The sequence below is a fragment of the Ranitomeya imitator genome, chromosome 4 (assembly GCF_032444005.1).
Source record: "Ranitomeya imitator isolate aRanImi1 chromosome 4, aRanImi1.pri, whole genome shotgun sequence".
Classification (NCBI taxonomy): Eukaryota; Metazoa; Chordata; class Amphibia; order Anura; family Dendrobatidae; genus Ranitomeya; species Ranitomeya imitator.
This window is the reverse complement of record NC_091285.1, coordinates 137,363,069-137,387,049: the sequence shown is the minus strand read 5'-3', so window position 1 is coordinate 137,387,049 and position 23,981 is coordinate 137,363,069.

Genomic DNA, 23,981 nt, shown 5'->3' with positions numbered 1-23,981 from the left:
GTTCTCACACGAGCTGCAGGGGGCAACAGGGCAGAGGTGTTAGAGTTGCACAAATCAGAAGTGGCGTTGGACAGAGGGGTTTTCTGACCAGGTTGTGGAGTGATTTCGCAATGACCGCAGACAAGACAGGTACTGCAGCATCAATTCAAAGTGACAGAGACATTTGTCCAGTATGGTTACAAACTATTTTCCATCCCTTATCGATGTTCTCCCTCAACCGTCATTCCCATTTGATTACTGGGCATCCAAAATAGACACCTGGCCTGAATTGGCAGAATATGCATTGCAGGAGCTTGCTTTCCCAGCAGCTATTGTGCTATCAGAAAGAGTATTCAGTGCTGCTGGTTCAATATTGACCGAAAAAAGGACTCGTCTGGCTACCAAAAATGTTGATGATCTAACCTTCATTAAAATGAACCACTCATGGATTTCGAATTATTTTGCCCCACCTTTCCCGGCTGACACCTAGCTCTCCTATAAAAAGGTCTTGCTTGTGGACTGGTCTTACTGACTGTTCCAATCTCTTAATTTGCAGCAGCTGTTTGTCCAGCATACGACATGTTTACATTTCCCTAAATGGGCTAACTCCCCCCACGGGGCCGTGGTCTCGCCACTTGGCGCAAGCACCCGTGAGAGTGCCGTTTGTCTGAAGAGGTGGGTGTGCCCGTTTTTGGTCGATGGCACTGCCACTGGGTCCCTCATAGTACAATAAAGTGTCTCTGGCGGTGGTGGCACGCAACCAACGTCAGACACACCGTAGTAACATGAGGGGCCCTGGGCCTGTACCGCCGGCCACAAGAGAGTTTCCCCCCCAGCTCAAACACTGTTCTACCACTTGCAAAATTATCTCTCATAGCTCCACCAATGTTTAGTCTATGCGCTGACATCCTTCAATGCCTGGCACTGACAATACCAATTTGTTGACATGTATGATGCTAGTTAAAATAGTCAGTGTCCTATATTGACACCAGTAAATACTTAACACCAAATTACTATGTCTGAAACTCAGCAGAGGAGCCCACCCCTGTACCTAAGTATGCCACCCTTTTGTTTTTTGGTTTTGTTGTTTTGCGAGACATTAACATCTATTTATTTTTTTGGAGTACTAACTGTGTCAGACACTCCTTCCAATCGTCCTCCGCTGACCACACCAATGCTGCCTGTGTACCCCTGCAAGATAATTCAAACTGCTTTGAGCCTATTTTTTTAAATTTTAGGCCTACTAAGTCTGTCTGCAGTCCCTCCTTCCATTTGTCCTCCGCTGAGCACACCAATGCCGACCGTGTACCCATGTAACTTTTTTTCATCCTGCAGTGAGCCTACTTTGTGGTGTAAGGCCTACTAGCAGTGTCTGTCTGCGCCACTTAATATAGCTGTCCTCCTCCTTTAAAAAAAAAAAAAAGGCTGATTTTCAGCTTGTCAGAATTATAACACTGCATTGGGGCCACAAGTTTCGTTGTGGTCTACAAACTGAGTCTTCTGCTCCAAGGTGTTCTCTCTGTTGCCTCTCCCTCGCTTCTATCTTGAAGCTCTTGTTAAGTAGTTGTTGAAACAACACTGCATTAGGCCTACAAGTTGGGTCTGGGTTGTAGAGACGGTGTCTGCCGCTCCAAGGTGCTCTCCTGGTTGCCTTTCCTGAGCTTCAATCTCTTGTTAAATAGTTTTTTAATCAAACAACTGCAGTGGGGCTACTAGTTTGCTTGGGGTCTACTAACAGTGTCTGCCGCTCCAAGGTGTTCTCCTGGTTGCCTTTCCTGAGCTTCAATCTTCAAGGTCTTGTTAAATAGTTTTTTATTCAAACAACTGCAGTGGGGCTACTAGTTTGGTTGGGACCTACTAACAGTGTCTGCCGCTCCAAGGTGTTCTCCTGGTTGCCTTTCCTGAGCTTCAATCTTCAGGCTCTTGTTAAATAGTTTTTTAATCGAACAACTGCAGTGGGGCTACTAGTTTGGTTGGGGCCTACTAACAGTGTCTGCCGCTCCAAGGTGTTCTCCTGGTTGCCTTTCCTGAGCTTCAATCTTCAGGTTCTTGTTAAATAGTTTTTTAATCAAACAACTGCAGCAGGGCTACTAGTTTGGTTGGGGCCTACTAACGGTGTATGCCGCTCCGTGCTGTTCTCCAGGTTTCCTGTCCTGAAATTCCATTTTCAGGCTCTCGTTAAGTAGTTGTTGAAACAACACTGCATTAGGCCTACAAGTTGGGTCTGGGTTGTAGAGACGGTGTCTGCCGCTCCAAGGTGTTCTCCAGGTTGCCTCTCCCTAGCTTCTATCTTGAAGCTCTTGTTAAGTAGTTGTTGAAGCAACACTGCATTAGGCCTACAAGTTGGGTCTGAGTTCTAGAGACGGTGTCTGCCGCTCCAAGGTGTTCTCCAGGGTGCCTCTCCCTAGCTTCTATCTTCAAGCTCTTGTTAAGTAGTTGTTGAAACAACACTGCATTTGGCCTACAAGTTGGGTCTGGGTTGTAGGGACGGTGTCTGCCGCTCCAAGGTGTTCTCCAGGTTGCCTCTCCCTAGCTTCTATCTTTGAAGCTCTCGTTAAGTAGTTGTTGAAACAACACTGCATTAGGCCTACAAGTTGGGTCTGGGTTCTACAAACGGTGTCTTACGCTCCAAGGTGTTCTCCAGGTTGCCTTTCCCTAGCTTCTATCTTCAGGCTCTTGTTAAATTGTTTTTAATATAACACTGCATTTGGCCTACTTGTTTTGTTGGCCTTACTAACGGTGTCTGCCGCTCCTTGATGTTCTCCTACACTGAACAAACCAGTGCCGCCTGTTTACTTCTGTTACCAATTTTGAACTGCATTTAGCCTACTTACTGATTTGGGCCTACTCACTGTGTCAGCCTCTCATTACAGTTGTACTCCACTGAACAAAGCAATGCCCCCTGGTTAGTCCTGTTACCAATTTTGAACTGCATTTAGCCCACTTTATTATTTGGGCCTATATGTGTGTTTCCTCCTCATCCTGCCCATTGCCCAGCCAGTGATAGATGAGTCTGCTAGTACATTGACCCAGAACGCTACATTCCCCGTACACACTACACAGCCAGAATGTGACCCTGCTGAAAGTCAGGTTCCCCTTCCCACATACCATACCACCTTACACGGGGACAAAGAGGAAGGTGCAGATGAAAGTGCAGGTTCCTTCATCAGGTGGGGGGGGGGGGGAATACTCGTTGGCGACGTCACTGGCACAGGGCCCCTCATAGTACGCAAAAGTGTCGCTGCCGGTGGGAGGCGCCCCCGCCGTGCAAACACACCGCCGTACTTTGAGGGGCCCTGTGCCAGTACCAACGAGTGGGCCACCCCTGCTTGCTCAGGATCACCGCACTTGCAAAGTTTAAATACTTACCTCTCCCTGCTCCACTGCCATGACGTGGTCCTGATTTCCTGGGCCCACTAAATACTTGAACCAGCCCTACCCCCCACAACTTTAGCCAAATGACCCCCAATTTCCAATGCCTTACTATTATTATAAGGTAAATTAAGATTGACAAGCTTCAGTAACAAGAATGGATGTTTTTGCCATTAAAATGGGCACTGTAGGTGTTTTCCTGGCCTCCACTCACTGCCGACTATGCTTCCCCATTGACTTGCATTAGGTTTCGTGTTTCGGTCGATCCCCGACTTTTCGCGATAATCGGCCGATTCCACTCGACTCGACTTTTGAGATAGTCGGGTTTCGCGAAACCCGACTCGACCCTAAAAAACTAAAATTCGCTCAACCCTACTCCTATAGGGTGAGTCCACTATACCTTGTCACACCCTGTGGGCTTTACAATACCTGTGTGTCCAAATACGGATAATTTCCCTTTCCGGTTCTATACACTTCAAACAGGTATTTCCTTATATAGGTTGGCACACGTAGCTATACACTCCAGCTATAGCTCATATCACTTGACCCAGCACTTACAGTACCACCTTAATTCCTATAGGTTTATAACCACATAGCGACTCCATATATACTGAAACTGAGCAGTCGGGTAGGTGTCCCCTATTCCTTTTTTTCCTTATTTTCCCTCCTCCCTCACAATTTTTGGTGATTTATGGGTTTACCTAATTATTTTTGTAAACAGATATTTGAGTACATTATGTTTCTTTAACTTTTATGATTTTTTTGCCTATATAATCATGATGTAATATTAGGCCACATCATTTCATTTTGTTTATAATGTTTATTTTGATCATGTACCTTGCAGTTTACTGATGAAGGTCCATTCATGACCGAAACGTTTGTATCTGATTTGTGCAGGGCCGTATTTAAGAGGTGGGTGGCCCGGGGCCCATTTTGGAGGAAGGCCCATTTTTTAAGGTCTTGCAATATGTAATGCAAAAACACAAAATGAAACAAACGCAAGTTTATTTACAAAAATCATTTACACAGAGTAATTCAGGTAAAATTATTCATTTTTTACAATCCAGGCACTTTCCTTGATTTTTGTGCTGCAAAATCACTAATGATGTCACTAAAGTCCAATTCACGCAGTATATCTGACTTGATGCTCATGATAGCCAAATTTACAAGTTGTTCCTGCTTCATGGATGTCCTTAATCGGTTTTCAACTAATTTGAGTTTTGAGAAGAAACACTCACCACTGTAGTTTGTTACCATCAAAATTAGATATATCCGTAGAGCTGTCTCAATATTTGGGAAAGTGTCCTGCACACCCTTTTCCATGATAAGCTTGTACATGAAAAGTTCAGTGCTGATATCTTTTGGCTCCTCGTCTGTGAATAAATTGGCAAATGTTACAAACTGACACAGTTCATCGATAAATGTAATGTCCAAGGCATCTGAATAAGACCTGAAGAGTTGCTCTGCTGTGGCCTTAAGCTCGTCTGAAGACAGTTCTTTCAGATGGGTAAAAAAGCTAAATTTGCTTGATACATCTTTATATGCTTGAAGACGTTGGTCAAGAGAAGTGATAAACTGATCAATGATAGGCAAGAAAGTTTCTGTTCTGTATTTTTCAGAAGGGCTGAGTTGTACTTCTTTCGTATGGCCATAATCCAATGGATTGAGCCACACGTTTCGGCGCCTGTGTCGAGTTATCATCTGTACATACTCAGATGAACCAGACAGCTCTTCGCCTTGCTTCTCATAAATTTTGAAGGAGTCACGCTTTGATGCGACATCGTTTTTTAAGCTGGTCACTGCTGCCAGCAGTCATTAAATCGAGTTTTGTGTGTTGTAGATTTTTACTAGTAGCATCTGTTCTTTGCAGGATATCATTCCAGAAGGTGGTGTGAATACCAATTTCAAGCTGATTCATTTGTCTTAACAGTCCTTCTGCTTCACTCCGCTGGCCTGTATATATATGAGGGGCTGCTGCTGAGCTGAATATATTCGAATCTGCTGCTGGGCTGTATATATCAGAGGCTGTTTACTTGTTTATATCAGAGGCTGTTGCTGTGCTGGCTGTATATAGAATAGAGGCTGAGGGGCTGTATAAAGTGTATACACAGCAGTAACTGAAGATCCAGAGTGAAGTCCTGCCACGCTCCGCAGTGGAGAATCCTCTTCTCGCGCCGACATCGTGGCTCTGCCTCCTTCCTCGAAGGTAGCTGAAAAAACTCTCTTCTGATCTAATCCGAGGGAGCGATCAAATAGCTGAATAGTTAGCGCCTAGAAGCTTCTGTTGGGATCGGAGAAGGCTGCCACATGCCATAAGCTATGCATTAGGTACAGGGGGGTACTAAGGAAGTCTGGCTAGGCTAGCCAGGTCAGTGGATGCTGAAGCAGGTCAGGTGTCATGACTCTGCCGCTCTGCGCCAGCCACTGAGATGTAGGACCGGAGCCATGTCCCTACACTTTCAATAGTTTCTCTTTCGTTAAATGTTCCTTCTCATTAGAAACAGTTCACAGCAAAGAGACGTGTATTTTATGTTTTGAGATATTCATGAGTCGCCTGCCAGGGACGTGGGGTACCCGGTCCGGTGTTCACAGGGGGATGCCACGGTGGCGACCCAGTCCGTGGCCCTGGGCGCCCATGTAAAAGGGGAAATTGAATAAAGTTTATGTTCGTGATGCCACCTGTAGTATTCGGTCAGTGGGGACTAACGCTGCTTTAAGGGGTCCTCTGGGGTGATGTTATGGCAGCTAGATGGTATAACTTCCCACAGGTGAAGTATATCCCCAGGGCTCCCGGTGTGTAGATGGAAGATGGTGAATGGCGCAGTAAAGAACGAGGACACAGGTTTGCAGTCTCTTTACCTGGTTTACTGAAGACTTCAGGCAGCCACAGTCCAGGGTACCAGATCACAGGGCAGGCAGGGTCCGGCCGGCTTGGAAGCGAATCCAGAGTCCCCTTTAACAGGTGGAGTTAAAAGCCTTCCTCTAGCATGGTGGTGTTGTAGTCCCTTACTGCCTCTTCTCTCTGTCCCCCTTAAAGGATAGGACAATACCTGCATGACAGGTAACTCGAGCCTTTTTACAGGGACTCTAGCACGCCCCGGGCTCTATGTGTTACTGTGTCTCAGGTGTGTGTGGCGGAAAGGTAACATGCAGTTTAGCTGTCCTGCCGGTCTCTGATGTACGCAGTAGAGTCCTCACAACCTCGGTGGTCCGGCTACCGATTATCTGCGCTTCAGAAGGAGGCAGCTTGCTCTTAGCTGGTTTCCCCTGATGTTACTCTCCTGTGCTGTGCTCTTCTTCACGCTCACTGAACAATGTTCAGCTTTCTGTATGTCTCTTTCCAGGAGCTGTAGTGCGTCGTACTACATGACCCCTTCAGACCTTCTGAGCCTCTCGGTCGGACTGCTCCCTTCTGTCTCTCACAGTCTGATCTCTCTTTCCCTCCAAACCACAATATATATATATATATATATATATATATATATATATGAGAGTCACCTAGTAAATAGGATCAAAAGCTCCCCCTTGTGGCCTGGAGAGTGAACATGTTGTGTGTATGGTGGTTACCTGATAAAAGATATCCTTCATCGCTTCCAAACGTAACATCACTCTCCCCATGAGGAAAGCAATGGTACTGTGACGACCAGGACCCTGGGGCGCCACATTTATACCTATATTGGTGGCAGGTCCCTGCTTGGTGGGTGGCCCAGGACCCTTGGGCCCCCCTAAATCCGGGCCTGGATTTGTGACTGCATTGAAAATCTTTTCTCATACAACGGAATCCCTAGAGTTGAGTGCCAAGTTTTATTCATCTACTATTGTATTGGCTTGGGGCCCTATTTGAGCTTCAACATGGCTGTTCCACAATATACTTTCTAATTTAAAGTTCTTCAGGTACTCTGGAATAACCTCCAGACTGACAGACGACACTGACACAGATTTTACAGGGGTGACAAGAGATACCGAGTTACATCACAAACTGTTAGCCTTACATCCCCACTGAAAGATCTCCCCCGTGACTCAATTAATAACAAGGTTATGGCGTTGAAGCCAAGGCATCTCCAGTACCAGACCTGCAGACAAATTATTCAGAACAAAGCAACTTAATTTTTCGACATGAGTAGGACCTACTTTCAGCGAAAAGACTTCAGACATAGAACAAATTCTATCACAGTAGAGAGGAGAAGAATCAACTGCCACAATTTTAACCGCGTCTTTAAGCATGACTGTCCCTATCTTCTTAAAAGTCATCACCTGGGCATTGATCAGATTAATAGTAGAATCGCAGTCAACACAGGCGGCAGTAACCACGGGACCACCAGCAAGTTCCAACTCCACCTGAAGGAGAATTTTAGCACGTGAGGAAAAATGTACCTGGTAGTCTGGGCAACTTCTTAGATCGTTACCCAGACTTAGGTGTTTCCCGATGGCTTAGCTGAAGAAGGACAAGAGGGGCAGTCTATTATCCAATGTCCAGAGTCTCCACAGTAAAAGCAGAGTTGATTGTTTCAACGGCGTCTTCTTTCTTTTTCTTTAAAAGAGATAGCCCCTACCTCCATGGGCTCAGAGTCGGACACAATGTCACTTAGATTGGAGTATAACGGGGTCTCCTGCTGCTTCACTCCTCTAGCACTAAGCCTCTGGTCCATGCAGACCGTCTGAATCATGGTGTCATCCAGGGTATCAGGGGGCGGATGTAAAACCAGAGCGTTCTGTAGACAATTGGACAGGCCCCTGCGGAACAACCCCCTCAGGGAGGCGTCGTTCCAGAATATTTCAGCAGCCCAGCGTCTAAACTCTGAACAGAACCATTCTGCTGAGTGCTTCCCCTGTGTCACACTCATCACCATATCTTCGGCCAGATGCACTCTATCAGGCTCAACATAAATGTGCCCCAGAGCCTCAAAAAACAGGTTCACCGACATGCGTTCAGGTGTGGAGGAAGAGAGAAAGCCCATGCCTGCGTAGCCCCCCTTAACAAGGACATACTGATCCCCACCCTCTGCATTTCCAGAAGCCCGGGGATGTAAAAATTGTCAGGTAACTTAACCGGTGGCTCAGGTTCCACAAGAGACACAACAGTGGGGTCCCTATTCTGAGTTCCCGATGGGACAGGACCCTGTAAAGCGCCCGCCACATCTCTCTGCACCTGTTGATGCGAGTGAGCCAGGGCTTGCTGCTCCATGGACAGCTTCAGCATAAGTTGGGAGAGCTCATTTACTTGATTCAAAAGGGCCCGTACTGGATCCATAACAGCGAGCACCCCACCCCCTAATCAGCTGGGAAGAGACTGTAGGGTCAGTTATATTGTCACAAACCCCGGGTGTACCTGCTGCAAGACAAGTGACTAGCTGCAGTAAGGGGGACAGAGAGCACTCACCGAGTAGTGAGCAGGACCTGAACCACGTGACTGAGGGGGGAGTGGCCGAGTTCGGAGACAGGTGCCGGGGTGGAGGGGAGCCAGATGGCACCAGAGAGAAGTCAAATGTGCTGAGGTCAACACCGAAAGATCAATGAGATACCGAGGGTGAAACAGAAGGATAGTCAGAATAAACAGGCCAGAAGATCAGAACCGAGGGAATCAAGCAAACAAGAGAAGTATGCACACGCAAACCAGGGGGTCAGACACACAGACAGAACGAGAGTATAACTGACAGAGAACCCTGGTTCAGAGTGGGTATAAATACCCCTCCTAGATCCAAAAGGAGGCCATATACAATTAACCCTGAGATGACAGGACATGAACCCTGTCCAATCCATGACATTTAGTCAGAAACTTCTCACCAAAAATTGGACCCCACAGTTTATTAGCCACTTTCTTATGAGTGCGTCAATACCCCACATGTAGTCAAAAAGTTCTGTTTCGGCAAATGACAGGGCTCGGAACAGAAGAGTCATATATTTATTTTAGAACACAAATTGGCTGAAATAGATTGCGGGTGACATGTCTCATTATCAAAGCCCCCAAGGCGCAACAGTAGCCGAAACCCTCCACAACTGACCCCATTTTGGAAACTACAACCCTCAAGGATTTTATCCAGGGGTATAGTGAAGATTATGAACCAAAAGATACTACACAAAATTTGATAACATTAGGTTGTCATATTGAATATTTCATCATTAGTGTTGAGCGCAAGTACTCAACACTCGAGTTTGCATCGAGTGCTCGGGTATGACCCCAGTATAGCAGGTGCTTGAGTGAGATGCTCGAGTCTCCACCTCGCATGTTTTGCGACTGTTAAGACACCCAAAAAAGATGCAGGGATTGCCCATGTATGGCAGGCAATTCCTGCATATGTTTTTGGTTGTCTGACAGCCGCAAAACATGCGAGTTAGAGTCATCTCACTTGAGAACCCGCGATACTTGGTGCATACCAAAGCACCCAATGTAAACTTGAGTAGCAAGCCTTTATGCTCAGCACTAGTTGTCATATTTAATAATTTTTTTCTTTACTTTTGAAAAAATTAAGGCCAACCCTAAGCCTAACCTCATCCCTACCCCTTAGCCCAACCCTAACATCAAAAAATGAAAGATATAAAGTAAAAAATAGGAGCTGACACAGGGGGATGACAGTAATTATTGGCCTATGAACACTGTCACAGCTATAAAACTGAACCAATAGGAAAAAAACTCTGCTGTTGATGGATGGTGGCAAGCAGATCTCGGCAGGTACACTACGCATGCGCTCCCCCATTTGTTTTTTGGGAAGATGAAGTGGAGAGCCAGGGGACTGAGCAGGGGGTCCGGGTGGGTGCTAGGGACATAATTTCTCTCTCCTTGGACATGTATATCATGTCAGTTTTTTCTTTTCGTGATTGTAGTTATTCACTGAATAATGAATCAAGTGATCAGACAGGAAAATCTGGCCCTGAACATGTTCTCCAGGGACTCAGCTGTTATTTTAGCTGTGTGCTTAGGGTCTTTTTCTTGTTGGAAGGTGAACCTTCGGCCAAATCTGAGGTCCAGAGCACTCTGGAAGAGGTTTTCATCCAGGATATCTCTGTACTTGGCCGCATTCAGATTTCCTTTAATGACAATCAATTGTCCTGTCCCTGCAGCTGAAAAATAGCATGATGCTGCCATCACCATGTGTCACTGTTGGGATTGTTTTGGGCAGGTGATGAGAAGTGCCTGGTTTTCTCCACACATAGCACTTAGAATTATCACCAAAAAGGTCTATCTTCATCTCATCAGAGCAGAGAATCTTATTTCTCATAGTCTGGGAGTCCTTCATGTTTTTTTTTTTTTTTAGCAAACTCTATGCGGGCTTTCATATGTTTTGCACTAGAGAAAGGCTTCCATTAGGCCACTTTGCCATAAAGGCCTGATTGGTGGAGGGCTGCAGTGATAGTTCACGTTGTGGAAATTTCTCCCATCTCCCTACTGCATCTCTGGAGCTCAGCCACAGTGATCTTGGGGTTATCCTTTACCTCTCTGACCAAGGCTCTTCTCCCATGATTGCTCAGTTTGGCTGGACGGCCAGGTCTAGGAAGACTTCTGGTGGTCCCAAACGTCTTCCATTTAAGGATTATGGAGGCCACTGTGCTCTTAGGGACCTTGAGTACCGCAGAAATTCTGGCTAGATCTGTGCCTTGCAACAATTCTGTCTCTGAGCTCCTTGGCCAGTTCCTTTGACCTCATGATTCTCATTTGGTCTGACATGCATTGTGAGTAGGGTTGAGCGACCTTTACTTTTATAGGATCGGGTCGGGTTTCACGAAACCCGACTTTTTCAAAAGTCGGGTCGAGTGAAATCGGCCGATCCTATAAAAAAGTCGGGGTTGGGGTCGGCCGAAACCTGAAACCCAATGCAGTGCATTGGATTTCCATGGTTCCCAGGGTCTGAAGGAGCGGAAACTCTCCTTCAGGCCCTGCGATCCATATTTTAGTGTAAAATAAACAATTAAAATAAAAAATATCGCAATACTTACCCTCTGACGCGCCCTGGTACTAATCGGGAACCTTCCTTCCTTAGAATCAGCCTTCCAGGACCTTGCGGTGACGTCGCGGTGACGTCGCGGCTTGTGATTGGCCGCGCGGCCGCCCATGTGACCGCTCACGCGACCAATCACAAGCCGCGACGTCACCGCTAACGTCACCGAAGGTCCTGGAAGGGCTGATTCTTAGGAAGGAAGGCTGTCGGAAAGAAGCAGGGTGCGTCCGAGGGTGAGTATATTCTTATTAGGTATATACTCACCCCCGGACGCGCCCTGCTTCTTTATTTGTAATGAATGTTTATTTGTAATGTGGTTTTGACTTACTCTATTTTTTTGGTAAATAATGATTTTATTATTTTCATTGTTTTGCAGCTTCTTGGCAATAATATAAAGAAGACGCGACAGGACAACACTCGGTGGATGCCATATCTGTGTTTTCAATTGAAGAAAAACTTTCAGTTAACTACTTGCAGGAGAAAGTTTTTGTAGCTGGTGGCCAATTTTTGTACTGTACCAGATTTTTGTTGTATGTGTTTGTTTTTAATGTTAAAATGTCTGCATTTGATATCTCTCCAGTATTTTCTTTTTTATAAGCAAAATACTTATTTTTATATTTTCTGATGTTTTATACCGGAGTGTTCCTCGGGGCACGCTTATAAAGTGTCTTATATATGTGTTTCTAATGAGTCACATTATATTTTTTTTCTAATTGTTGCTCTAAGAGATCTCAAAGATTTCATGGTTTGGAAATGATTGTTATGCCTTTACTGTCTTATATAAAAAAAAACTGAATGGACACTTGTCAGCTCTTCTCAGGTGAAATGTTAGCAAGTTCCGTCTGTTGGGCCATTATTCTAGGTCATACCCCCAGATCTGTGAACTGAGCAGTAAGGAAAATTAGCTGGTCTAAGAAGCATATCCATCTTTCCTACTTAAACACTTTCTTCATTGCTACTTAATGTTTTATATTTTAAAGCCATTGTAAGATTTTATAGAAGGAACTGATTGTAATTAGCACCATAGGTATCATCAGATTTTAAGGACAGTGGGCAATCATTCAGCACTTTTTTGTAGGCATACATCCTCTCCCCAGCAACCTGTATTCATTTGACATGACATTATTTGTTCCTTTTATTGCATTACTTTCTTCATTGATTCCTTTTGCATAATTTATATGTAGTTTTAGTGCTGGTTTTGTACTCTGAGCTTGTTGCCCTGTGCACAATATTTTAAGACAGACTGAAATGTCAAGTTTGTTCTGTCAAAAGCAGTAGTGTTTCAAAATAGATAAAAAACAACATAAAGACTACATTCTAGAGCTGCTGTTATACTTATAAAGACAGTAAAATGTGATAACAACTATTAGCAGGTCATCTTTAGTATGTAGGTTTGATGAATTGGTGAGTGGTTGTATTGTATTGTGTGTGGTATTGTTATTAGTATTGTGAACTTTATTAAAATGTTTGCCTTCTGATTCAGTGTTTACTTTTCTTAATTTCCAAAATGCTTGATTTCTTTGAAGGTTGTGTCTTCTGTCTTTACACACTTCTTTTTTAACCCCTTCCCAACACGCGCCATATATGTACAGTGCTGTGGGATCACATGAGCTCACACCAAGCACCGTCACGATCAAATGTGGGTGTCAACTCAATATGAGAGGTGACGCCCTGCTAGCATTGATCGTGGGCGTTTAGCCCCTCTGATGCTGCTGTCAATAGTGACAGTGACAACAATGGGCATCGCAGAGGGTGGTAGCTCCCTCTCTGCTCCCATGATCACAATGCGTTTGCCATTGCTTTGTGCCGACGGTCTCCATGGTGACCCCGGGATGAAAGATGGCTGCAAGGTCACCCAGGGACTATGGCCTTGGCCTTTAAGCTCTTTGAGAGTAGGAGCTGAAATGCCTCCTCCCTGCCTGCAAGACGCTGATCTGATGCCCTGCAATTTAAATGCATTGCAAAGTATGAGATCAGGAAACATAGATGTCCCATACTGGGACAAGGTAAAAATGTATAGGCTCGTCCAAGGTTGCCTCCCCCTGTTTGATGCGGCGATGAGCCTGCAACTTTTCTCCGATCCACCCATGGCTGTTAACATCTTAAATGCTGTTGTCAATCTCTGACAGCAGCATTTAACATACCTGTGCCGGAAGCGCATCATAAACCCCCGCCCATCGGCATACACGGGCAGCAGTGGTCTGGTCAGTGGAGGTCTAGTGGAAGGAGTGACCGCAGACAGGCATCAAAGGCCTAACACCAAAAAATTGGCCTTGCTTTAGGCAATTAGAAATTGGTTCCAGGGGTACACGGGCAGCAGTGGTCTGGTCAGTGGAGGTCTAGTGGAAGGAGTGACCGCAGACAGGCCTCAAAGGCCTAACATAAAAAAATTGGCCTTGCTGTAGGCAATTTGAAATTGGTTCCATGGGTACACGGGCAGCAGTGGTCTGGTCAGTGGAGGTCTAGTGGAAGGAGTGACCGCAGACAGGCCTCAAAGGCCTAACATAAAAAAATTGGCCTTGCTGTAGGCAATTTGAAATTGGTTCCATGGGTACACGGGCAACAGTGGTCTGGTCAGTGGAGGTCTAGTGGAAGGAGTGACCGCAGACAGGCCTCAAAGGCCTAACATAAAAAAATTGGCCTTGCTGTAGGCAATTTGAAATTGGTTCCATGGGTACACGGGCAGCAGTGGTCTGGTCAGTGGAGGTCTAGTGGAAGGAGTGACCACAGACAGGCCTCAAAGGCCTAACATAAAAAAATTGGCCTTGCTGTAGGCAATTTGAAATTGGTTCCATGGGTACACGGGCAGCAGTGGTCTGGTCAGTGGAGGTCTAGTGGAAGGAGTGACCGCAGACAGGCCTCAAAGGCCTAACATAAAAAAATTGGCCTTGCTGTAGGCAATTTGAAATTGGTTCCATGGGTACACGGGCAACAGTGGTCTGGTCAGTGGAGGTCTAGTGGAAGGAGTGACCGCAGACAGGCCTCAAAGGCCTAACATAAAAAAATTGGCCTTGCTGTAGGCAATTTGAAATTGGTTCCATGGGTACACGGGCAGCAGTGGTCTGGTCAGTGGAGGTCTAGTGGAAGGAGTGACCACAGACAGGCCTCAAAGGCCTAACATAAAAAAATTGGCCTTGCTGTAGGCAATTTGAAATTGGTTCCATGGGTTACACGGGCAGCAGTGGAATGGTCAGTGGAGGTCTAGTGGAAGGAGTGACCGCAGACAGGCCTCAAAGGCCTAACATAAAAAAATTGGCCTTGCTGTAGGCAATTTGAAATTGGTTCCATGGGTTACACGGGCAGCAGTGGTCTGGTCAGTGGAGGTCTAGTGGAAGGAGTGACCGCAGACAGGCCTCAAAGGCCTAACATAAAAAAATTGGCCTTGCTGTAGGCAATTTGAAATTGGTTCCATGGGTTACACGGGCAGCAGTGGTCTGGTCAGTGGAGGTCTAGTGGAAGGAGTGACCGCAGACAGGCATCAAAGGCCTAACACAAAAAAATTGGCCTTGCTTTAGGCAATTAGAAATTGGTTCCAGGGGTACACGGGCAGCAGTGGTCTGGTCAGTGTAGTCAGATTGTAATGAGTGTCTGCCAGTTAGTAGTCAAAAACAATACAGAAATGTGAATGTCTCGCATTTAAAACACAACGGAAACACTAAAGGGTGCAATCATTAGGTACAGGGGTGGGATCCTCTGCGTAGTTTCTGACCTACTAGTTTGGCGCAAAGTATTTACTTGGGTAAATAGAGGACACTGCCCCTGACTATGTGAAGTACCATCATACATGTCAACACAATGGTATTGTCAGTGTCAGGAATGGAAGGATGTCAGCGCATGGTCTAAACATTGGTGGAAGTGTGAGAGATAATTGTGGAAGTGGCACAGCAATGTTTGACCTGGGGGTGGGTGAACTCTCTTGTGGACGGCGGTACAGGCCAAAGGGCCCCTCATGTTACAACAGTGTGTCTGACGTTGGGTGCGCACCACCACCGCCAGAGACACTTTATTGTACTATGAGGGACCCAGTGCCAGTGCTGTCGAGCAAAAGCGGGCACACCCACCTCTTCAGACAAACAGCACTCTCACGGGTGCTTGCGCCAAGTCGCGATACCACGGGCCCGTGTGGGGAGTTTGGCCATTTAGGGAGGTGTTAACATGTCGTATGCTGGACAATCAGCTGCTGCAAATTAAGACATTTGATAAGTAATTCACAGTAGTCCACAGGCAAGAGCTTTTCAGAGGAAAGCTAGGTGTCGCCCGGGCAAGGTGGGGCAAAAGAATTAGAAATCCAGTTGTGGTTCATTTTAATGAATGTTAGATCATCAACATTTTGTGTAGCCAGACGAGTCCTTTTTTCGGTTAATATTGAACCAGCAGCACTGAATACTCTTTCAGATAGGACACTAGCAGCCGGGCAAGCAAGCTCCTGCAATGCATATTCAGCCAATTCTGGCCAGGTGTCTAATTTGGATGCCCAGTAATCAAATGGGAATGACGGTTGAGGGAGAACATCGATAAGGGATGAAAAATAGTTTGTAACCATACTGGACAAATGTTGTCTCCTGTCACTTTGAATTGATGCAGCAGTACCTGTCCTGTCTGCGGTCATAGCAAAATCACTCCACAACCTGGTCAGAAAACCCCTCTGTCCAACGCCACTTCTGATGTGTGCACCCCTAGCACTCCTGGTCTGCTGGCCCCTGGAGCTCGTGTGAGAACGATCACGGGCGCTGTGTGCTGGGAATGCCTGAAGCAAACGGTCAACAAGAGTTGATTGTTTTGTTGCTAATATTAGTTCCAAGTTCTCATGTGGCATAATATTTTGCAATTTGCCTTTATAGCGAGGATCAAGGAGGCAGGCCAACCAGTAATCATCATCGTTCATCATTTTTGTAATGCGTGTGTCCCTTTTGAGGATACGCAAGGCATAATCCGCCATGTGGGCCAAAGTTCCAGTTGTCAAATCTGCGGTTGTGCTTGGTTGAGGGGCAGTTGCAGGCAAATCGACGTCACTTGTGTCCCTCAAAAAACCAGAACCCGGCCTTGCCACGCCACCAATTTCCAGTGCCCCCGGGAAAGCTTCCTCATTAAAAATATACTCATCCCCATCATCCTCCTCGTCCTCCACCTCCTCTTCGCCCGCTACCTCGTCCTGTACACTGCCCTGACCAGACAATGGCTGACTGTCATCAAGGCTTTCCTCTTCCTCTGGTGCAGACGCCTGATCCTTAATGTGCGTCAAACTTTGCATCAGCAGACGCATTAGTGGGATGCTCATGCTTATTATGGCGTTGTCTGCACTAACCAGCCGTGTGCATTCCTCAAAACACTGAAGGACTTGACACATGTCTTGTATCTTCGACCACTGCACACCCGACAACTCCATGTCTGCCATCCTACTGCCTGCCCGTGTATGTGTATCCTCCCACAAAAACATAACAGCCCGCCTCTGTTCGCACAGTCTCTGAAGCATGTGCAGTGTTGAGTTCCACCTTGTTGCAACGTCTATGATTAGGCGATGCTGGGGAAGGTTCAAAGACCGCTGATAGGTCTGCATACGGCTGGAGTGTACAGGCGAACGGCGGATATGTGCGCAAAGTCCACGCACTTTGAGGAGCAGGTTTGAGAAACCAGGATAAGTTTTCAATAAGCACTGCACCACCAGGTTTAAGGTGTGAGCCACGCAAGGAATGTGTTTCAGTTGGGAAAGGGAGATGGCAGCCATGAAATTCCTTCCATTATCACTCACTACCTTGCCTGCCTCAAGATCTACTGTGCCCAGCCACAACTGCGTTTCTTGCTGCAAGAACTCGGACAGAACTTCCGCGGTGTGTCTGTTGTCGCCCAAACACTTCATAGCCAATACAGCCTGCTGACGCTTGCCAGTAGCTGCCCCATAATGGGACAACAGGTGTGCAACAGTGACAGCTGACGATGGAGTGGTTTCACGACTGTGGTCTGTGGAAGAGCTCTCGCTTCTGCAGGACGAGGAGGAGGAGGGGGTGCGAATGCCTACAGCCAACTGTTTCCTAGACCGTGGGCTAGGCACAACTGTCCCGAAATTGATGTCCCCTGTGGACCCTGCATCCACCACATTCACCCAGTGTGCCGTGATGGACACGTAACGTCCCTGGCCATGCATCTGTAGTCAGGTGCACCTTTGTACTCACAGATTGCCTGAGTGCATGGACGATGCGCTGTTTAACATGCTGGTGCAGGGCTGGGATGGCTTTTCTGGAAAAAAAGTGTCGACTGGGTAGCTCGTAGCGTGGTTCAGCGTACTCCATCAGGGCTTTGAAAGCTTCGCTTTCAACTAACCGGTAGGGCATCATCTCTAACGAGATTAGTCTAGCTATGTGGGCGTTCAAACCCTGTGTACGCGGATGCGAGGATAAGTACTTCCTTTTTCTAACTAGAGTCTCATGTAGGGTGAGCTGGACTGGAGAGCTGGAGATCGTGGAACTAGCGGGTGTGCCGGTGGACATGGCAGACTGAGAGACGGTTGGAGACGGTATTGTTTCCGCCGGTGCCCTAGATGCAGTATTACCTCCAACGAAACTGGTGATTCCCTGACCCTGACTGCTTTGGGCTGGCAAAGAAACCTGCACAGATACTGCCGTGGTGAAGAAAATGGTGGCCTTACAGTGACGGAAGGGATGTTGCGTTGCTGAGTAGCTTCATTGGCCGAGTGTGCTACAACCTTAAGGGACGTTTGGTAGTTAGTCCAAGCTTGCAAATGCATGGTGGTTAAATGTCTATGCATGCAACTTGTATTTAGACTTTTCAGATTCTGATCTCTGCTTAAGCTAGTTGAACATTTTTGACAGATGACTTTGCGCTGATCAATTGGATGTTGTTTAAAAAAATGCCAGACTGCACTCTTCCTAGCATCGGATCCCTTTTCAGGAATTGCTGACTGAGCTTTAACCGGATGGACACGCTGTCCTCCAACATTTTTTTGCTTTGCCACGCGTTTTGGGCAAGATACGGGCCCGGCAGATGGAACCTGTTGCGATGTTGATGCCTGCTGCGGCCCCTCCTCCTCCGCTTCAGAACTACTGCCGCCTGCACCCTGTTCCCCCAATGGCTGCCAATCGGGGTCGACAACTGGGTCATCTATAACCTCCTCTTCTAGCTCGTGTGCAACTTCGTCTGTGTCACCGTGTAGGTCGGCGGTATAGCGTTCGTGACGGGGCAACATAGTCTCATCAGGGTCTGATTCTGGATCAGTACCCTGAGAGGGCAATGTTGTGGTCTGAGTCAAAGGACCAGCATAGTAGTCTGGCTGTGGCTGTGCATCAGTGCACTCCATGTCAGAATCTACTTGTAATGGGCATGGCCTGTTAACTGTTTCACTTTCTAAGCCAGGGACGGTATGTGTAAAGAGCTCCATGGAGTAACCCGTTGTGTCGCCTGATGCATCCTTCTCTCTTGTTGTTGTTTTTGCTGAAGAGGACAAGGACGCGCTGCTTTTAGATTTGCCAGTTTCAGAAGAGGAGGCAAAAGAGCTAGAGGCTGAGTCAGCAAGGTAAGCCAAAACTTGCTGTTGCTGCTCCGGCTTTAAAAGCGGTTTTCCAACTCCCAGAAAAGGGAGTGTTCGAGGCCTTGTGTAGCCAGACGACGAACCTGGCTCCACAGCTCCAGACTTAGGTGGAATAATTTTTTTCCCACGACCACCTGATGCTCCACTACCACTACCATCATTACCAGCTGACAATGAACGCCCACGGCCACGACCTCTTCCACCAGACTTCCTCATTGTTTTACAAACTTAACCAAAGTAACTTTATTTGTTGCTGTCAGACAACTTACACGGTGAGCTATAACTTCAGTATGATTTCGATATCGCTTTACAGGTTGGTGAAACCGCAAGGAAAATCAGGCACAATGTTACACACTCTGTTTTCTGTGGCACAAAATCAGAGAGATGCCACACACGCAGGACTGTCACTCAAGCAAAAATGTCAATATTAATCTCCCACTTTTTTTTTTTTCTTAAGGAGACTTTAGAAAAAAAATTAAATAAAATGATTTATTCAGGAAGAATTTAGAAACCAAATAAAATAAAATGATTTTTCAGGGACAATTTAGAAACCAAATAAAAAAAAAATATAGGCTTTCTATGGCCCACTGAGTGAGAGATGGCACCCACAGGAGTCAGGAGTGGCACACAAGCCCGGAGGCCAATATTTTTCTCCCACTGATTGATGTGATTTTTTTTCAGGTAGATTTTAGAACCCAAATCAAGCAAAAAAAAAAAATAGGCTTTCTATGGCCCACTGAGTGAGAGATGGCACCCACAGGAGTCAGGAGTGGCACACAAGCCCAGACGCCAATATTTTTCTCCCACTGATTGATGTGATTTTTTTTCAGGTAGATTTTAGAACCCAAATCAAGCAAAAAAAAAAAATATAGGCTTTCTATGGCCCACTGAGTGAGAGATGGCACCCACAGGAGTCAGGAGTGGCACACAAGCCCAGAGGCCAATATTTTTCTCCCACTGATTGATGTGATTTTTTTCAGGTAGATTTTAGAACCCAAATCAAGCAAAAAAAAAAAATATAGGCTTTCTATGGCCCACTGAGTGAGAGATGGCACCCACAGGAGTCAGGAGTGGCACACAAGCCCAGAGGCCAATATTTTTCTCCCACTGATTGATGTGATTTTTTTTCAGGTAGATTTTAGAACCCAAATCAAGCAAAAAAAAAAAATAGGCTTTCTATGGCCCACTGAGTGAGAGATGGCACCCACAGGAGTCAGGAGTGGCACACAAGCCCAGAGGCCAATATTTTTCTCCCACTGATTGATGTGATTTTTTTTCAGGTAGATTTTAGAACCCAAATCAAGCAAAAAAAAAAAATAGGCTTTCTATGGCCCACTGAGTGAGAGATGGCACCCACAGGAGTCAGGAGTGGCACACAAGCCCAGAGGCCAATATTTTTCTCCCACTGATTGATGTGATTTTTTTCAGGTAGATTTTAGAACCCAAATCAAGCAAAAAAAAAAAAAAGGCTTTCTATGGCCCACTGAGTGAGAGATGGCACCCACAGGAGTCAGGAGTGGCACACAAGCCCAGAGGCCAATATTTTTCTCCCAATGATTGATGTGATTTTTTCAGGTAGATTTTAGTACCCAAATCAAGCAAAAAAAAAAAAATATAGGCTTTCTATGGCCCATTGAGTGAGAGATGGCATACACAGGGATGGCACTCTAGCAGAAATGCCAATCTTAATCTCCCACAAAAAAAAAAAAAAAAGCAACTGTCCTTCAATTACTATCTCCCTGCAGTAATCTCAGCCAGGTATGGCAGGCAGCAATAAGGAGTGGACTGATGCACAAATGAAATAAAAAGTGTGGACAAACAAAAAAGATAGCTGTGCAGAAAGGAAGGAACAAGAGGATTTTTGCTTTGAAAAAAGCAGTTGGTTTGCACAGCGGCGTACACACAGCAATGCAGCTATCAGGGAGCCTTCTAGGGCAGCCCAATGAGCTACAGCGCTGAGAAAAAAAAAATGTAGCTTCCACTGTTCCTGCACACCGAAGGTGGTGTTGGACAGTGGAAATCGCTACAGCACAAGCGGTTTTGTGGTTAATGGACCCTGCCTAACGCTATCCCTGCTTCTGAAGAAGTGGCAGTAACCTCTCCCTAAGCTCAGATCAGCAGCAGTAAGATGGTGGTCGGCGGGAACGCCCCTTTATAGCCCCTGTGACGCCGCAGACAGCAAACCAATCACTGCAATGCCCTTCTCTAAGATGGTGGGGACCAGGACCTATGTCATCACGCTGCCCACACTCTGCGTTCACCTTCATTGGCTGAGAAATGGCGCTTTTCGCGTCATTGAAACGCGACTTTGGCACGAAAGTCGCGTACCGCATGGCCGACCCCGCACAGGGGTCGGGTCGGGTTTCATGAAACTCGACTTTGCCAAAAGTCGGCGACTTTTGAAAATGAACGACCCGTTTCGCTCAACCCTAATTGTGAGCTGTGAGGTCTTATATAGACAGGTGTGTGCCTTTCCAAATCAAGTCCCATCAGTTTAATTAACCACAGCTGGCCTCCATTGAAGGAGTAGAACCATCTCATGGAGGACCACAAGGAAATGGTCAGCATGCGACTTAAATATGAGTGTCTGAGCAAAGGGTCTGAATACTAATGACTATGTGATAGATAGGGTGCAGAATGTACATTAATGAGAAGAAAAATGAACTGTTTTTGCATTTACCAAACGGCTGCAATGATGCAAAGAGTGAAAAATTTAAAGTGGTGTGAATACTTTCTGTACCCACTATCTCTGGTTATTAGAGTTTTTCATGTAGTAGATTCCCTTTAAAAAGACATTTTTTAAACTCTTGGGGTAAAAATCATTATTTCATCGAGATGTAGCAGATATCCATTGTTATAGCTACAGTTCTGCTAAATAATGAAGGAATCTATTAAATTACTTCAAGCAGATATCTTGAAGTATGTGAAAATTGAGTATGTTAGAAAATTGCATAGAAAAAAAAACTGTTTAAATCATTTTATGGTTTTCTTCACAATCACATAAAATGTATATGTTTTTTTAATTAGTCATGTTTTGCATTTTATGAGTTTTAGTTGAAGTCTAAAGAAACCACAAGGCAATATATTACGTGGCTATGCGCTTACATTTTGCTGACTGATCAGTGTAAATAAGATAAAAATAATTGCTCTATGATATATATTAAACCTCAAAAACTCACACATTATAGTAACAAATAAATGGAATTAAAGTGGGTAAGTATATATTGGTAGATTGTAATGGTAATTCCAATCTGACTCAGAGCTGTCCTGGATCAAATATTTCAAAGAAAGTTTGTTACCCCCTCATTTTATCAAATTGCCAACTTTTTTTTCCTGCTTTACCTCCATTTCTTCAGTCTGGTCCTTCCCATACAGGAATATCATAGCAGCAAAGGGCCCATATTCTTATCCTGATTTTATTTTTTTACCTTCATGGAAGATTTAGTTCAGGTGTCTGATTATACCTATACTAGCTATAGAACCCGTTCTACGCCCGGGTGGCGAGCATTTATATTGGTATATGGTCTCCATCCTGGTATGTGCTGCTCCATCCTGCGTCCCCATCCTGTCATGTGCTGCTCCATCCTGCGTCCCCATCCTGTCATGTGCTGCTCCATCCTGCGCCCCCATTCTGTCATGTGCTGCTCCATCCTGCATCCCCATCCTGTCATGTGCTGCTCCCATCCTGCGCCCCCGTTCTGTCATGTGCTGCTCCCATCCTGCGCCCCCGTTCTGTCGTGCTGCTCCCATCCTGCGCCTCCATTCTGTCATTTGCTGCTCCCATCCTGTCATGTGCTGCTCCCATCCTGCGCCCCCGTTCTGTCATGTGCTGCTCCCATCCTGCGCCCCCGTTCTGTCATGTGCTGCTCCCATCCTGCGCCCCCGTTCTGTCATGTGCTGCTCCCATCCTGCGCCCCCGTTCTGTCATGTGCTGCTCCCATCCTGCTCCCCTGTTCTGTCATGTGCTGCTCCCATCCTGCGCCCGTTCTGTCATGTGCTGCTCCCATCCTGCGCCCGTTCTGTCATGTGCTGCTGCCATCCTGCGCCCGTTCTGTCATGTGCTGCTGCCATCCTGTGCCCGTTCTGTCATGTGCTGCTCCCATCCTGCTCCCCTGTTCTGTCATGTGATGCTCCCATCCTGCGCCCATTCTGTCATGTGCTGCTGCCATCCTGCGCCCGTTCTGTCATGTGCTGCTCCCATACTGCGCCCGTTCTGTCATGTGCTGCTCCCATCCTGCGCCCGTTCTGTCATGTGCTGCTGCCATCCTGCGTCCCCGTTCTGTCATGTGCTGCTCCCATCCTGCGCCCGTTCTGTCATGTGCTGCTGCCATCCTGCCCCCGTTCTGTCATGTGCTGCTCCTGTCATGATTCCAATGGCAGGGAATCACAAAAGGACAAGCACCAACGAGCTCTAGGGTGATGGAACCTGAGCTGACCGCGACCCTAAACCTGAACACACAAATAACAATAGCCGGGGAACGTGCCTACGTTGATCCTAGACGTCTCGCACCAGCCGAAGATCTAACTTCCCCTATTAGAAGAAACACAGACCTCTCTTGCCTCCAGAGAAACTCCCCACAGAAATAGCAGCCCCCCACATATAATGACGGTGAAATGAGAGGAAGGCACATACACAGTATGAAAACAGATTCAGCAAAATGAGGCCCGCTAAAACTAGATAGCAGAGGATACAAAAGTAAACTGTGCGGTCAGCAAAAAACCCTTCAAAAAACCATCCTGTAATTACTTGAACTCATGTTCCAACTCATGGAACATGAGGAGCAATTACAGCCCGCTAGAGCAACCAGCAGCAAAGAAACACGTCAATGCAAGCTGGACAAGACAAAAATAAAGCAAACGTGGAACAAGAAAATCAAAAACTTAGCTTGTCCTGAAGATTACTGAGGCCAGAAGCTGAGGTAACAAAACACTCTGATAACCTTGATAGCCGGCCAGGAAATGACAAGAAGGCCCGGTTAAATAGGAAACTCCCAAATCCTAATAGAACAGGTGGACACCAGAGACAGCAGAACACAAATCACCCAGTACCATCAGTAACCACCAGAGGGAGCCCAAAAACAGAACTCACAACAGTACCCCCCCCTTGAGGAGGGGTCACCGAACCCTCACGAGAACCACCAGGGCGACCAGGA